The sequence below is a fragment of the Stenella coeruleoalba genome (assembly GCF_951394435.1).
Source record: "Stenella coeruleoalba genome assembly, contig: scaffold_40, whole genome shotgun sequence".
Taxonomy (NCBI): Eukaryota; Metazoa; Chordata; class Mammalia; order Artiodactyla; family Delphinidae; genus Stenella; species Stenella coeruleoalba.
Genome location: NW_027646100.1, coordinates 2,578,775 through 2,595,610, shown reverse-complemented (window position 1 = coordinate 2,595,610; position 16,836 = coordinate 2,578,775). Strand labels below are relative to the sequence as shown.

Genomic DNA, 16,836 nt, shown 5'->3' with positions numbered 1-16,836 from the left:
TATGCGTTTTTTCCTGAATATATTCAGGAAAAAACGCATACGCCCTTTTTGGCCAAACAAGCAAGCTTGCAAAGGAAATCTGCACTACAATGAAGTCTCACTTCCCCCCGGTCAAAAGGGCCATCTGAAAAATGTGTAAAATCCAGAAAGGCAGGACAGGCCATGGAGAACTGGGAGCCTTGTTATGCTGATGGGTGGGATGTAAATTGCCAACAGACACTCCGGAGAAGTGTATGGTGTTTCCTGAAACATCTAAAAAACAAAGCAACAGAGCCTAGGGCACTTCCACTTATGGTCCTATAGCTTAGGGAAATTAAAATCAAAAAGACACAGCCACCCCAAAGTTTGGGACGCCTCTGTTTATAAGAACCTCGTTCACAGTACAAGTTCAAATTCGCAGAAAGTGAAAAATGGATAAAGAAGTTGTGGTATTTACTTACAAAGCAATATCACTCAGCAATGAAATCTATGTCATCAGGCCCTTAGCAGCACAATGAGTGGGTTCAGGTATGATGATTCTAAATGAAATAAGTCACACAGAAAAAGAAACATCATAAGATATCAGTAATACACGGAATGTAAACTTGGCTACACAGGAACTGAATTACAGAACAGAACAGGGTCTCAAATTTAGAAAACCAACTTATGCTTGCTTAAGGGTAAAGGTGAGTTGGGGTGCTGCATAAAACCAGAGATTGAAATGAGCACAGATAAAGTTACTTAAGTCAAATATGGAATAGACAAGAGCTACTCCTTGCTCAACGAAATGGACTCAACACCGCATATTAAACGCGTAAGAATGTACCTGACTAGTAAGTATCGTAAAACCTATGGATTGCTATGTCTCCAAAAGAGAATCAAGCATGTGTACAGGGGCATAAACGCAGCAGTGATAGGATTGGAGAGGTTCGGTGAGCAAATGAAGACCCTTTGAAGTCATATTGCATGGTACCCATTACACGGGTCTCAACTCTCCAGGTTTAAGGTATTCTTCCTTCAGCTAAAACATGCATGTGGAACCCAGAGTATGATCAACCATGTGATCGGGAGACGTGTTCAAATATGTCTCAGTTTTCCTCCCCTGGTACCCTGGTGCAACATTCCAGACGCTTTACTAACACTCTCCCGACTTGGAGAGTCAGTGCCTTTAACCTCCTGTTTGGCCCAGTTTGCAATTTCTGCGGAAGATGAACAGGAATAGCGAGAACCAATGAGAGACTAGCTGGAGGTGTCTGGACGGGCAAATTTAACTCTCATTTCCCACTAGGAAGAGGAATTAACCAAAGGCTCAGCGTGCCGTGGCGGAAACAGATTAGGGCCTGAAGTCATCCTGCAGTGTTGCGGCCAGCTCACAAGAAAGTGAGTTGAAGAAAGGAGCTCAGGGGCTCTGTAATTCACAAACCTGCAGAGTTATAAATGACAGCTATCGTCCAAAAATATACTGAAGTAAGGCTGCCAAGAGGACTTGAAAGCGGGGCAGAATTGCAGGATACCGATTTCAGGAGGTAGACTGGAATTGCATTGAAAGCATAGGAAAAGAGGCAGAACGTCCACAATGATGCACTTTGCCAAAAGGGCATATGTGTTTTTTCCTGAATATATTCAGGAAAAAACGCATACGCCCTTTTTGGCCAACCAAGCAAGCTTGCAAAGCAAATCTGGACTACAATGAAGTCTCACTTCCCCCCAGTCAAAAGGGCCATCAGAATAAAGTGTAAAATCCAGAAAGGCAGGACAGGCCATGGAGAACTGGGAGCCTTGTTATGCTGATGGGCGGGATGTAAATTGCCAACAGACACTCGGGAGAAGTGTATGGTGTTTCCTGAAACATCTAAAAAACAAAGCAACAGAGCCTAGGGCACTTCCACTTATGGTCCTATAGCTTAGGGAAATTAATATCAAAAAGACACAGCAACCCCAAAATTTGGGACGGCTCTTTTTACAGGAATCTCTTCTACGGCACAAGTTAAATATCCCAGAGAGCAAATAATGGATAAAGAAGCTGCGGTACTTCTGTACAACAGAATACCACTCAGCAATGAAATCTATGTCACCAGGCCCTTACCAGCATAATGAGTGGATTGAGGCACGATGATTCTAAGTGAAATAAGTCACACAGAAAAAGAAACATCATAAGGTATCACTAATACACGGAATGTGAACTTGGCTACACATGAACTGAATTACAAAACAGAACAGGGTCTCAAGTTTAGAAAACCAACTTATGCCTGCTTAAGGGGGAAGGTGAGTTGGGGTGCTGCATAAAAGCAGAGTTTGAAATTAGCACAGATACCATTCCATAAGCCAAATATGTAATAGACAAGAGCTACCCCTTGCTCAACGAAATGGATTCAACAATGAGGTATCACCTCACACCTGGTAGAATAGGCATCATTGAAAATCTACAAACAAAAAATGCTGGAAAGGGTCTGGAGAAAAGGAACCCTCTTCCACTATTGTTGGCAATATAAATTGATACAGTCATTATGGAGAACAATATGGAATTTCTTAAGAAACTAACAATAGAATTACCATATGATACAGCAATCCCAGTACTGGACATATACCCAGACAAAACCATAAATCAAAAAGAGTCATTCACCGCAATGTTCATTGCATCACTATTTACAATATCGAGGTAATGGAAGCAACCTAAATGCCCACAGACAGACGAATGCATAAAGCTGTGGTACATATATAAAATGGAATATTACTAAGCCATGAAAAGGAATGAAATTGGGTCATTTGTAGAGACGTCGATGGATCTAGAGACTGTCATACAGAGTGAAGTAAGTCAGAAAGAGAAAAACAAATCTTGTATATTCATGCATATATGTGGAACCTAGAAAAACTGTACAGATTAACCATTTTGCAAGGCATAAATAGAGCAACAGATGTAGACAACAAACGTATGGACAACAAGGGGGGAAAGCTGTTGGGGGGTGGTGGTGGGAGGAGTTGAGAGACTGGGATTGGCATGTATACATTTATATGTATAAAATAGATAACCAATAAGAACCTGCTGTATAAAAATATAAAATAAAATTCAAAATTAAAAAGAAGTAAAATTTAAAAAATAAAACAGAAAAAACAATTATTCCCTGCACATACATGTATTTATATGAATAAATTATTTCCATGCTTATATCTGTAAATACAAAAAAGAGGAATAAAATCTACCTTGAACCAAAAACGAAAAAGAGAAAAAAACACAGAACCCACCAGTTACACAGAGGAAAACCGTATCAGGGCACTTGCTCCAGTTGTAAACAATTCTGAAGTTGGTCAGTGGTGGGGAATCGTCTCCCATTCAGCCAGCAGCCCCCACGCAACAAGCGTCCTCATTGCAAAGCTGGGGCACCGTGTCGAGGCATCTGTGAGTAAACGTGAGCTGAGCCCCAGGCCAGTTGCTGCTGAACTATTCCCACCCGTCCCAGGTAAAACACCTGAATATATACAAGGACTTGAAAGCCTAGAGGAAGGGCCATAGAGCCACACGAGTGACAGCATGCCGGCCGACTTGGTGCCTGCAGGCCAGCCAGGATGGTCCTGGCCCTGGGTGCTCTTCTGGAAGATTTCCATTTCCCTGCCTGAGATACCCGTCCTGTCCCTGCCCCCACTGCTTTTTTCCTTCCTCACCTCTGCCCAGGGAGAAATTCCAGCAGCAGGTATGGGTGACACATCCTCTTCTTTAGCAGGTGGCAGCCTGGCAACTGCTGCAGAAAGTCCAGCAGAGCCCCACTCACACTGGGCCACCCACAAAGCCGTGGCCTCTCACTCCCTCCCACCAGCCCAGCCGCGAGACTGCTGACAGGGCAGAGAAAATGGCGTCAGGCACGGCTGCAGGGGCTCTTGCTGCCTGGAGTGGTATTTATATTGATCTCAACCCAGGCACACCTGGGGAGGGCTGGCCGGCACGGTAAGGCTGCCCAGGTCAGCCAATCATCACCCCTCAGGGGCTCACAGTTGCAGAAAATGGAACTTGCTGAACCGGCCAGGTCCAAGGAACAGGTGTGGGCTCCTGAGAGTCAGGATAGACAAGGGGCTGCAGCTTTGGCTTGTTTTCTAATCATTTTATCTGGCCCATGAGTGGGAGACAACTTCAAGAAAACCCTCTCCTAATGAGAGGAACCCAGGAGTCAGGGAGAGGAGGGGTGGGTGGTGGTTGGAGACAGAGGCCTGTTGCCCCGGGTGCAGTGGAAGTCTCTGGAAGACCAGGTGGAGGGAGGCCTCACGGAGTGATGCCCAGGGTCACAGACCTGTCGCAGCTGCTGTTTGTTAGTTCAAGTCCTGCTCTGAGGTGCTCTGTGTCAGCTCTGAGCGACAGGTGAGCTGGGGGTGCTCTGCAATGAGGGCTATGTGCACGGTTCCTGTGTGCCCAGCCCTGCCACGGTACCTGCAAGGGTAGCTCTGTATCCTGGGAGGGGCCTGACCACGAGAGCCCCGTGGGCTGGGGTGGGGGTGGGGTACCTGCCCAGGTGAGCTCCATATTCTGGGATTGGTCTGACCACGAGAGCCCCATGGGCTGCTGGGGACCTGGTAAAGGATGTCAGGACAGTCAGTGAAGCCACCGAGGATATACCTCCAGTTGCTCCTAATTCCTACACCCTGCTGGTCATTCTACCAACCACCAGGACATGGTATTCTGTATTAGTCTTCAATGATGCCTTCTTTTGTATTCCATTAGTCCCAGAGTCACAAGAAATTTTGGCTTGTGAGTGGCAGGACTCTACATACAACTAAAACAATACTTCCGGGCCGTCTGGCCCCAAGGGTGCAAAAATTCCCACACCATCTTTGGGGAAAGCTTAGCTAAAGACCTAAAAGTTCTACCTCTGGAAAAGGAAACCCTCCTTCAATATGCAGACGACATTCTGATCACCAGCCCTACTAAGGAGGCCTCTGAACTACCAAGCCAATAAAGGATAGAAGTTGTCCAAGAAAAAGCTCAAATATCACAGACTGCGGTGACCTGCCTGGGCTTCATTCTCACAGAAGGTCAGAGAAGCCCATCCCAGGAAAGGGAAGAAACCATTTTCAGCCTTACCCCTTTCTAAAACTAGAAGACAGCTTAGGGGTTCCTGGGGAGGCCAGGGTTTGCTGCTTCTGGATCCCTAACTACAGTCTACTAGCTGGGCCTCTATATGAAACACTGAAAGGAAAAGATGATGATCCTTTTGAATAGAATCCAGAAGTGGCCTTTCAAGAATGGAAAGAGCAGTCAATTCAGACCCTTGCCCTGGAACTCCCTAATTTAGCTAAACCCTTTGATCTTTACAATCCCGGTGAAAGGTGAATCGCCATTGGAGAATTAGTGCAAAAACTGGGACCACTTGAAATGGAACAATGCAAGAATGCCATCCAGGTAGGATAAACTACGGTCACTAAGGGGCTTGGCCCACTGCCACATCTGGCCAAGATACTGGCGGTATCTAAAAACCTGGAAATCAGCAGCCCAAAAGGCCACCTCCCTCCTAAGGGAAAAGGACCCCACGTGGTGATCCTAACCACCAACCATGCCCTGAAGTTGCAGGGTTCGCTCCGTGGGCACACCGACCTCGAGTGAGGAGGCCCTCCAACTCCAACATCCAGAGAGATAACCGGGGGCAACAGGGCACCATGACGACTCGTGTGAACATCACTTGACCTGGAGTTTCTCTCATAAAACAACAAGAGTGTGTCCCAAAAGAGTAGACTACTGCTTGCAGGACTTACTGCACCCAGAGGGGAGCTAATAATCTTGGCGGGGGAACAGTATACCACACTGTCACCATAGAAAAGCCTACAGACACCGTGATGATGGTGGCCAATAAGACCGGCTGGACTCCTGTTTACTTCAAAAGGCTGTTGACTCAGTAGCCATCATGGTCCTTGGTCACCACTGACCCTGGACTGTCTGGGAGTTGAGCGGGCAGGACTCTGACACCTGGTGCTGTTTGTACGTTAATTCAGGGGCCTAACTGAAGAAAGCGCAGACTACTGGTCAGAGCATCTAGGCTGGCAGAGACGGTCAGCCTAAGGTGGCCGAACAAATGTGGGGCGGGGTGAAACCGGCCCCCACAGCGTCTCTGCACATCTCTTTCCTGGACCCTTAAAGGTCATTAGAATCTATAACACTTCCAATGCTGGTGCTCAGGTGGACGAGCAGGGAGGCAGGGGTCCTGGGGACAATCAACGTCACCGGGAGGCTGCTGGGGAGAAGCTCTGACCCTCGCCCCAGGGTATGAGGGCTCCCAACTCAGCACTCAGCAGTTACAGAAGAAGGGTCTGCACCCTCAGCACTCCAAGAATGAGGAACGGGACAAAAGGCAGAGGAGGGGTTTGTCCCCAGCAAAGCCCATTAAAAATCCCTGGGAGATAAAAATAGAATCTGGGCAATAAAGTCAAGTCTAACCTTTTTTATCCTTTGTGCTTTGTCTAATTTCACGTGCTCCTAGGGTCCCGCATGCAGAGGTTCCACACCCGGCACTTCAGACCAGATTTCCTAGTGCAGAATGGCTGGGTCGACACCTCAGCTCCTGGGGCCCAGTGCAGACTCCACGATATAGAGCCTGAGCTACAGCCAACCCGGCCCTCGAGAGCTCCGCCGCCTCCCTCCCTCCCACTGACTCTGACAGGATCTCTACACAGCAGCCCAGCCCACAGCCCACGGGGTAGTGCATGCTCTCACCTCTCCATTCTCTGATCAAAATATAAAGTTTCCTTTGCTTGTGAACCAAACTCAGTCTCGATCTGTTGGCCCCAATGACACTGGGCAGGGGGACACTTGTTGGGGTCCACTCTGGAGGATCAGTAACAGAAATTGAGACTATTGTAACCTCAATGAACAGATGTGTGAGCCAAACTGTAGTTAACATAGAACAGTGTATAAGGCTCGGGTAAAATAAGATGTTTTTAACACTTCCATTTGATATTTCCATCACTTTTTATAAGCAAGTTCAGTGAAAAGGTTTGTCTTATTTGTCAGGTCAATATTAGAGAAACGAAGTGATTTCTTTCCAAGGATGTACAGCTAATAATCTTGGTTAAACCTTCAATCTTGTTTTAAATGCTTTTCCATTGAAAATGATACCTCTCTTTCAGCTCCCCCATTTCTGAGAAGTATAAAATCTTATAATTTATTATTACCAAAGGGGAAAGGTGGGAGGAGGGATAAATTAACAGTTTGGAATGAACACATACACACTGCTATGTATAAAATAGATCATCAACAAGGAACTACTGTATAGCACAGGGAACTACACTCAACATTTTGCAATAACCTATAAGGGGAAATAATCTGAAAAAGAATAGATATTTTTATTGACATCATCTATCAATGACAGTTAAAGTGTAGCCTAAGGGAAGCTGGTGGTGAGTGCTTCTGACCCTGAAGACTTCAATCATCTAAAGTTTGGACTCTGCCTACTTCCCAAGGCCCTTAATGAACATATGTGTAGCTGTAGCTTAAAAAATTCCCCAGTTTGGGTTTCGGGGAGACACTGATTTTGAAAAAGCCCTGGTGTTCTCCTTACATGAATGGGACTCTTCCTACTGCTAAAACATGTCTGTCACACCCAGAGGATGGTATACCGTCTGATCGGGAAGAGTTTGGAAAAGGCATCTCATCTCCTCATCTCCTGGTGCTCGGGTTCACCCCTCCAGCGTCTTTACTAACAGTCTCCCCACTTGGAGATGTCAGCACTGTCAACATCCTGTTGCGTACAGTTTGGAATTTGTCCAGAGGATGAAGCGGAAGGATGAGGAACAATGAGAGACAAGTCCTAGGTGTTCAGACAGGCACATGTCACTCTAATTTCCAATCAGGAAGACGAATTGACCAAAGGCTAGGGTTGCCCATGGAAACAGTATAGGGCTTGAGGAAATCCCGCTGCTTTGTGGCCAGTTCCCATAAACACGAGTTGAACAATGGAACTCAGGGGCAGTAAAATTCACAAAACTGCAGAGTTGAAAATATCCATCACTGAAAAATGTCTTGAGGAAAGTCAGAGAAAAGGACTTGTAAGCAAGGGAGAATGGCAGGAAAGGGATTTGAGGAGGTAGAAAGGACTCGCCATTAAGCACAAGAAAAGGAGCTGAACATTGCCAACATTGCCAACATTGCAGTTGGCCAAAAAGGGTGTATGCGTTCTTTTCTGTATATATTCAAGAAAAGGGCATACACTTTTTTAGCCAACCAAACAGGTGGGCACTGGAAGTCAATACTACAAAAGATATCACTTCGCATCAGTCAGAAGAGCCATCCTCATAAAGCGTAAACAACAGAAATGCAGGACAGGGCAACGAGAAGAGGGAGCCCTGTGAGACTTATAGTGGAAATGTATATTGCCAACGGCCATTCTGGAGAAGTGTATTGTGTTTACTAAAGCATCTAAAAAATGAGCTACAGAGCATAGGGCACTTGCACTCATGGGCGTATATCTTGGGAAAAACAAAAATCGAGAGGACACAGGCACCCCAATGTTTACCCCCTCTCTGTTTAAAAGATCCTCGACTAGGATATAACTTAAATGTCTCTGGAGGGAAAAAATGGATAGAGATGTGGTACTTAGGTAGAGTGGAATATTATTCAGCCTGGAAATCAATGAAATATGGCCAGTTGTAACGACTCCGGAGGAGTTACGTATGATCATTCTAAGTGACAGAATTCAAAAAGAAAAAGACACATATCATAAGATATCACTTAAAGGTGGAATCCAAAATGGCTACACATGAAATAAATTACAAAACAAAAACATAGTCAAATATGTAGAAAACACGCATAAGGCTGCTAAACGGGAAAGGTGGGGAGGGGTGAGGCATCATCCAGGAGGTTGAAATTAGCAAAGATACCATTCCAAATACCAAACTGATAATCAACAAGGCCTACACGGTAGCTAAAAGAACTGCACTCAGCACACTCAAGTCACCGGAAAAGAATATATACGACTGGTAAGAATCTGAAAAAGAATTTATTGATGTCTCTCTGTACGTGAATCAAGTGGATGTACAGCAGCAAGAAACAGAGCTTTGAAAATCAGCTGTAACCAATATAGTAATAAATTGAAAAAAATAAACGACAGAGAGACAGAGAAAACCTCTTACAACTTTTCCTCAGGGACGGTGATGCAACATGGATTGAACACATCTAGACCCACAGCAGGATGAGACATAAGGCTGGAAACTGTTTGCGCTAAGAGAAATGTGAGGTTGGGTGAGGAAATGCACACCCTTTAAAGTAATACTACCTGGTACCCATTCAATGGGTCCCAAATCTGCAGGTTCAAGGGATCTTCCTACAGCTAAAACATGCATGGAAAACCCAGAGGACTGTACACCATGTGATCGGGAGATGTGTCTAAAATGCACCTCATTTATCCTCTCCTGGTGCTCCTGTTCACCATTCCAGCCACGCTACTTAGAATCTCCCCACTTGGAGAATCAGCACATTTAAACTTCTGTTTCACACATTTTGCAAATTGTGAGGAGGATGAACGGGAAGAGGGGGAACCAATGAGAGAAGAGTTGTAGGGGTTTGGACGGGCACATATCACTCTAATTTCCCATTAAGAATAAGAATTAAAGAAAGGCTCAGCCTGCCTCGCCGGAGCCAAAATAGGGCCTGAAGCAATCCTGCGGGTTTGAGGCCAGCTCACAAAAGAGCAACTTAAACAATGGAGCTCAGGGTCACTGCAATTCACAAACCTGCAGAGTTATAAATGAAAACTAACGTCCAAAAATATGTTGAGGTAAGGCAAAGAAGAGGATCTGAATGCAAGACAGAATTGCAAGAAACAGATTTCAAGAGATAGATTGGACTCGTCTTTAACGCACATGAAAAGCGGCAGAATTTCGACAATGATGCAGTTGGCCCAAAAGGGCGTATGCGTTTTTTCCTGATTATATCCAGGAAAAAACGCATACGCACTTTATGGGCAACGAAGCAAGCAAGCAATGCAAATGTGCACAACAAAGAAGTCTCACTTCCCACCGGTCAAAAGGGCCATCCTAAAAAATTGTAAAAACCAGAAATGCAGGACAGGCCATGGAGAACAGGGAGCCTTTATACGCTGATGGGCAGTGTGTGAACTGCCGAGAGCCACTCTGGAGAAGTGTATGGTGGTTCCTAAATCATCTAAAAAACAGAGCTACAGAGCATAGGACACTTCCAATCATGGGAGTATATCTAGGGAAGTCTAAAAATCAACAAGACACAAGCACACCACAGTTTAGGGCTACTCTGTTTACAAGAACCTCAACTTCAGTACACCTTAAATATCCCAGGAAAGAGAACAATGGATAAAGAAGATGTGGTACTTATGTACAATGGAATATCTCTTCACCATGAAATCAATGTAATAAGGCTAGTAGAAGGATAAAGAGTGGATTTAGGTCCGATAATACTACTTGAAATAAGTCAAACAGAAAAAGAAACATATCATAAGATATCACTTATAGAGGGAGGGTAAATATGGCTGCACAAGAAATGAATTACAGAACAGAACAGTGTCTCACATTTAGAAAACACACTTATGTCAGCTTAAGGGGAAAGGAGAGGTGGGGTGATGCATAAAACCAGAGTTTGAAATTAGCACAGATACCGTTCAATAAACCAAATAGGTATTAGACAAGATCTACACCTTGCTCAATGAACAGGCCTCAACACACCCTATACACCGCAGAGAAATATATCTGAGGAATAAGAATCTTAAAACCCATGTATTGATATATCTCCATAAGGGAATCAAGTGTGTGCAGAGCGGCACAAACACAGCAGTGAAAAGGAGCTAAACCCCATTATAGAAATAAATTTTAAAAACAAAACGCTGAAACAATGAAAGAGAGAAAAATTCTTACAAAATTCGCTCAGGGGCTGTGATGCAACCTGGATTGACCACATATAAACCCACAGCTGGATAAGACATAAGGCTGGACACTTGGGGCTGACAGGATTGGTGAGCTTTGGTGAGCAACTGCCGAAAGTTTAATGCAATACTTCATGCTACTCAGTCCAAGGGTCCCAACACTCCAGGTTGAAGGGAATCTTCCTACAGCTAAACCATGCTTGGGAAACCCAGCGACTGGTATACCATATGATCGGGAAAGGTTTCTAAAACGCACCTCATTTTTCCTCTCCTGGGGCTCCGGATCGACATTCCAGCCGCTTTACTAACAACATCCCCACATGGAGTCAATGCCTTTAAGTTCTGGTATCGCACAGTCTGCAGTTAGTGCAGAGGATGAATGGGAATAGGGGGAACCAGTGAGAAACTAGCTGTAGCGGTTTCAGTGGGCACATGTCACTCTAATATCACATCAGTAAGAAGAATTAACCAAAGGCACAGCAAGGTGCCCCAGAAGAAAAATAGGGCTTCAAGGAATCCTGTGGTTATGGGGCAAGACCACAAAAATAAGAGCTAAAAAATGGAGCTAAGGGCCACTGCAATTCAAAAACCTGCAGAGTTATAAAGGTCAACTATTTTTAAAAAATATATTGAGGTAAGGCTATGAAGAGGCATTGAAAGCAAGGCAGAATTGCAGGAAACCGATTTCAGGAGGTAGACTGGAATTGCATTGAAAGCATATGAAGAGAGTCAGAAACTCGACAATGATGCACTTGGCCAAAAAGGGCGTATGCGTTTTTTCCTGAATATATTCAGGAAAAAACGCATACGCACTTTTTGGCCAAACAAGCAAGCTTGCAAAGGAAATCTGCACTACAATGAAGTCTCACTTCCACCCGGTCAAAAGGGCCATCTGAAAAAAGTGTAAAATCCAGAAAGGCACAACAGGCCATGGAGAACTGGGAGCCTTGTTATGCTGAAGGGCGGGATGTAAATTGCCAACAGACACTCTGGAGAAGTGTATGGTGTTTCCTGAAACATCTAAAAAACAAAGCAACAGAGCCTAGGGCACTTCCACTTATGGTCCTATAGCTTAGGGAAATTAAAATCAAAAAGACACAGCCACCCCAAAGTTTGGGACGGCTCTGTTTACAAGAACCTCGTTTACGGTACAAGTTCAATATCACAGAAAGTGAAAAATGGATAAAGAACTTGTGGTACTTACGTACAATGCAATATCACTCAGCAATGAAATCTATGTCATCAGGCCCATAGCAGCATAATGAGTGGATTCAGGTATGATGATTCGAACTGAAATAAGTCACACAGAAAAGAAACATCATAAGGTATCACTAATACACAGAATGTGAACTTGGCTACACATGAACTGAATTACAAAACAGAACAGTGTCTCAAGTTTAGAAAACCAACTTACGCTTGCTTAAGGGGGAAGGTGAGTTGGGGTGCTGCATAAAACCAGAGATTGAAATGAGCACAGATAAAGTTCCTTAAGCCAAATATGGAATAGACAAGAGCTACTCCTTGCTCAACGAAATGGACTCAACACCCCATATTAAACGCCTAAGAATGTACCTGACTAGTAAGTATCTTAAAACCTATGGATTGCTATGTCTCCAAAAGAAAATCAAGCGTGTGTACAGGGGCATAAACGCAGCAGTGATAGGATTGGAGAGGTTCGGTGAGCAAATGAAGACCCTTTGAAGTCATATTGCATGGTACCCATTCCACGGGTCTCAACTCTCCAGGTTTAAGGTATTCATCCTTCAGCTAAAACATGCATGTGGAACCCAGAGTATGATCAACCATGTGAACGGGAGACGTGTTCAAATATGTCTCAGTTTTCGTACCCTGGTACTCGGGTGCAACATTCCAGACGCTTTACTAACACTCTCCCGACTTGGAGAGTCAGTCCCTTTAACCTCCTGTTTGGCCCAGTTTGCAATTTCAGCGGAAGATGTACAGGAATAGGGAGAACCAATGAGAGGCTAGCTGGAGCTGTCTGGACGGGCAAATTTAACTCTAATTTCCCACCAGGAAGAGGAATTAACCAAAGGCTCAGCATGCCGGGCTGGAACCAGATTAGGGCCTGAAGCCATCCTGCGGTGTTGCGGCCAGCTCAAAGGAAAGCGAGTTGAAGAAAGGAGCTCAGGGGCACTGTAATTCACAAACCTGCAGAGTTATAAATGACAGCTATCGTCCAAAAATAGACTGAAGTAAGGCTGCCAAGAGGACTTGAAAGCGGGGCAGAATTGCAGGAAAACGATTTCAGGAGGTAGACTGAAATTGCATTGAAAGCATAGGAAAAGAGGCAGAACGTCCACAATGATGCACTTGGCCAAAAAGGGCGTATGCGTTTTTTCCTGAATATATTCAGGAAAAAACGCATACGCCCTTTTTGGCCAAACAAGCAAGCTTGCAAAGGAAATCTGCACTACAATGAAGTCTCACTTCCCCCCGGTCAAAAGGGCCATCTGAAAAATGTGTAAAATCCAGAAAGGCAGGACAGGCCATGGAGAACTGGGAGCCTTGTTATGCTGATGGGTGGGATGTAAATTGCCAACAGACACTCCGGAGAAGTGTATGGTGTTTCCTGAAACATCTAAAAAACAAAGCAACAGAGCCTAGGGCACTTCCACTTATGGTCCTATAGCTTAGGGAAATTAAAATCAAAAAGACACAGCCACCCCAAAGTTTGGGACGCCTCTGTTTATAAGAACCTCGTTCACAGTACAAGTTCAAATTCGCAGAAAGTGAAAAATGGATAAAGAAGTTGTGGTATTTACTTACAAAGCAATATCACTCAGCAATGAAATCTATGTCATCAGGCCCTTAGCAGCACAATGAGTGGGTTCAGGTATGATGATTCTAAATGAAATAAGTCACACAGAAAAAGAAACATCATAAGATATCAGTAATACACGGAATGTAAACTTGGCTACACAGGAACTGAATTACAGAACAGAACAGGGTCTCAAATTTAGAAAACCAACTTATGCTTGCTTAAGGGTAAAGGTGAGTTGGGGTGCTGCATAAAACCAGAGATTGAAATGAGCACAGATAAAGTTACTTAAGTCAAATATGGAATAGACAAGAGCTACTCCTTGCTCAACGAAATGGACTCAACACCGCATATTAAACGCGTAAGAATGTACCTGACTAGTAAGTATCGTAAAACCTATGGATTGCTATGTCTCCAAAAGAGAATCAAGCATGTGTACAGGGGCATAAACGCAGCAGTGATAGGATTGGAGAGGTTCGGTGAGCAAATGAAGACCCTTTGAAGTCATATTGCATGGTACCCATTACACGGGTCTCAACTCTCCAGGTTTAAGGTATTCTTCCTTCAGCTAAAACATGCATGTGGAACCCAGAGTATGATCAACCATGTGATCGGGAGACGTGTTCAAATATGTCTCAGTTTTCCTCCCCTGGTACCCTGGTGCAACATTCCAGACGCTTTACTAACACTCTCCCGACTTGGAGAGTCAGTGCCTTTAACCTCCTGTTTGGCCCAGTTTGCAATTTCTGCGGAAGATGAACAGGAATAGCGAGAACCAATGAGAGACTAGCTGGAGGTGTCTGGACGGGCAAATTTAACTCTCATTTCCCACTAGGAAGAGGAATTAACCAAAGGCTCAGCGTGCCGTGGCGGAAACAGATTAGGGCCTGAAGTCATCCTGCAGTGTTGCGGCCAGCTCACAAGAAAGTGAGTTGAAGAAAGGAGCTCAGGGGCTCTGTAATTCACAAACCTGCAGAGTTATAAATGACAGCTATCGTCCAAAAATATACTGAAGTAAGGCTGCCAAGAGGACTTGAAAGCGGGGCAGAATTGCAGGATACCGATTTCAGGAGGTAGACTGGAATTGCATTGAAAGCATAGGAAAAGAGGCAGAACGTCCACAATGATGCACTTTGCCAAAAGGGCATATGTGTTTTTTCCTGAATATATTCAGGAAAAAACGCATACGCCCTTTTTGGCCAACCAAGCAAGCTTGCAAAGCAAATCTGGACTACAATGAAGTCTCACTTCCCCCCAGTCAAAAGGGCCATCAGAATAAAGTGTAAAATCCAGAAAGGCAGGACAGGCCATGGAGAACTGGGAGCCTTGTTATGCTGATGGGCGGGATGTAAATTGCCAACAGACACTCGGGAGAAGTGTATGGTGTTTCCTGAAACATCTAAAAAACAAAGCAACAGAGCCTAGGGCACTTCCACTTATGGTCCTATAGCTTAGGGAAATTAATATCAAAAAGACACAGCAACCCCAAAATTTGGGACGGCTCTTTTTACAGGAATCTCTTCTACGGCACAAGTTAAATATCCCAGAGAGCAAATAATGGATAAAGAAGCTGCGGTACTTCTGTACAACAGAATACCACTCAGCAATGAAATCTATGTCACCAGGCCCTTACCAGCATAATGAGTGGATTGAGGCACGATGATTCTAAGTGAAATAAGTCACACAGAAAAAGAAACATCATAAGGTATCACTAATACACGGAATGTGAACTTGGCTACACATGAACTGAATTACAAAACAGAACAGGGTCTCAAGTTTAGAAAACCAACTTATGCCTGCTTAAGGGGGAAGGTGAGTTGGGGTGCTGCATAAAAGCAGAGTTTGAAATTAGCACAGATACCATTCCATAAGCCAAATATGTAATAGACAAGAGCTACCCCTTGCTCAACGAAATGGATTCAACAATGAGGTATCACCTCACACCTGGTAGAATAGGCATCATTGAAAATCTACAAACAAAAAATGCTGGAAAGGGTCTGGAGAAAAGGAACCCTCTTCCACTATTGTTGGCAATATAAATTGATACAGTCATTATGGAGAACAATATGGAATTTCTTAAGAAACTAACAATAGAATTACCATATGATACAGCAATCCCAGTACTGGACATATACCCAGACAAAACCATAAATCAAAAAGAGTCATTCACCGCAATGTTCATTGCATCACTATTTACAATATCGAGGTAATGGAAGCAACCTAAATGCCCACAGACAGACGAATGCATAAAGCTGTGGTACATATATAAAATGGAATATTACTAAGCCATGAAAAGGAATGAAATTGGGTCATTTGTAGAGACGTCGATGGATCTAGAGACTGTCATACAGAGTGAAGTAAGTCAGAAAGAGAAAAACAAATCTTGTATATTCATGCATATATGTGGAACCTAGAAAAACTGTACAGATTAACCATTTTGCAAGGCATAAATAGAGCAACAGATGTAGACAACAAACGTATGGACAACAAGGGGGGAAAGCTGTTGGGGGGTGGTGGTGGGAGGAGTTGAGAGACTGGGATTGGCATGTATACATTTATATGTATAAAATAGATAACCAATAAGAACCTGCTGTATAAAAATATAAAATAAAATTCAAAATTAAAAAGAAGTAAAATTTAAAAAATAAAACAGAAAAAACAATTATTCCCTGCACATACATGTATTTATATGAATAAATTATTTCCATGCTTATATCTGTAAATACAAAAAAGAGGAATAAAATCTACCTTGAACCAAAAACGAAAAAGAGAAAAAAACACAGAACCCACCAGTTACACAGAGGAAAACCGTATCAGGGCACTTGCTCCAGTTGTAAACAATTCTGAAGTTGGTCAGTGGTGGGGAATCGTCTCCCATTCAGCCAGCAGCCCCCACGCAACAAGCGTCCTCATTGCAAAGCTGGGGCACCGTGTCGAGGCATCTGTGAGTAAACGTGAGCTGAGCCCCAGGCCAGTTGCTGCTGAACTATTCCCACCCGTCCCAGGTAAAACACCTGAATATATACAAGGACTTGAAAGCCTAGAGGAAGGGCCATAGAGCCACACGAGTGACAGCATGCCGGCCGACTTGGTGCCTGCAGGCCAGCCAGGATGGTCCTGGCCCTGGGTGCTCTTCTGGAAGATTTCCATTTCCCTGCCTGAGATACCCGTCCTGTCCCTGCCCCCACTGCTTTTTTCCTTCCTCACCTCTGC

The 16,836-nt window shown here is 44.2% G+C and overlaps 1 long non-coding RNA gene across 2 annotated transcripts in view; it reads right to left on the bottom strand.

The window, feature by feature from the left end:
* Positions 1-472: 472 nt before the first annotated feature.
* LOC307181344 overlaps positions 473-16,836 on the bottom strand; it is an 84,388-nt gene continuing 68,024 nt past the window's right edge. For both annotated transcript variants that reach the window (XR_013826466.1, XR_013826467.1), the window contains exons 2-3: positions 13,628-13,709; positions 473-518 (exon numbers count right to left, since the gene is read on the bottom strand). This is a non-coding gene — a long non-coding RNA (uncharacterized lncRNA). The remainder of the gene's footprint in view (positions 519-13,627; positions 13,710-16,836) is intronic.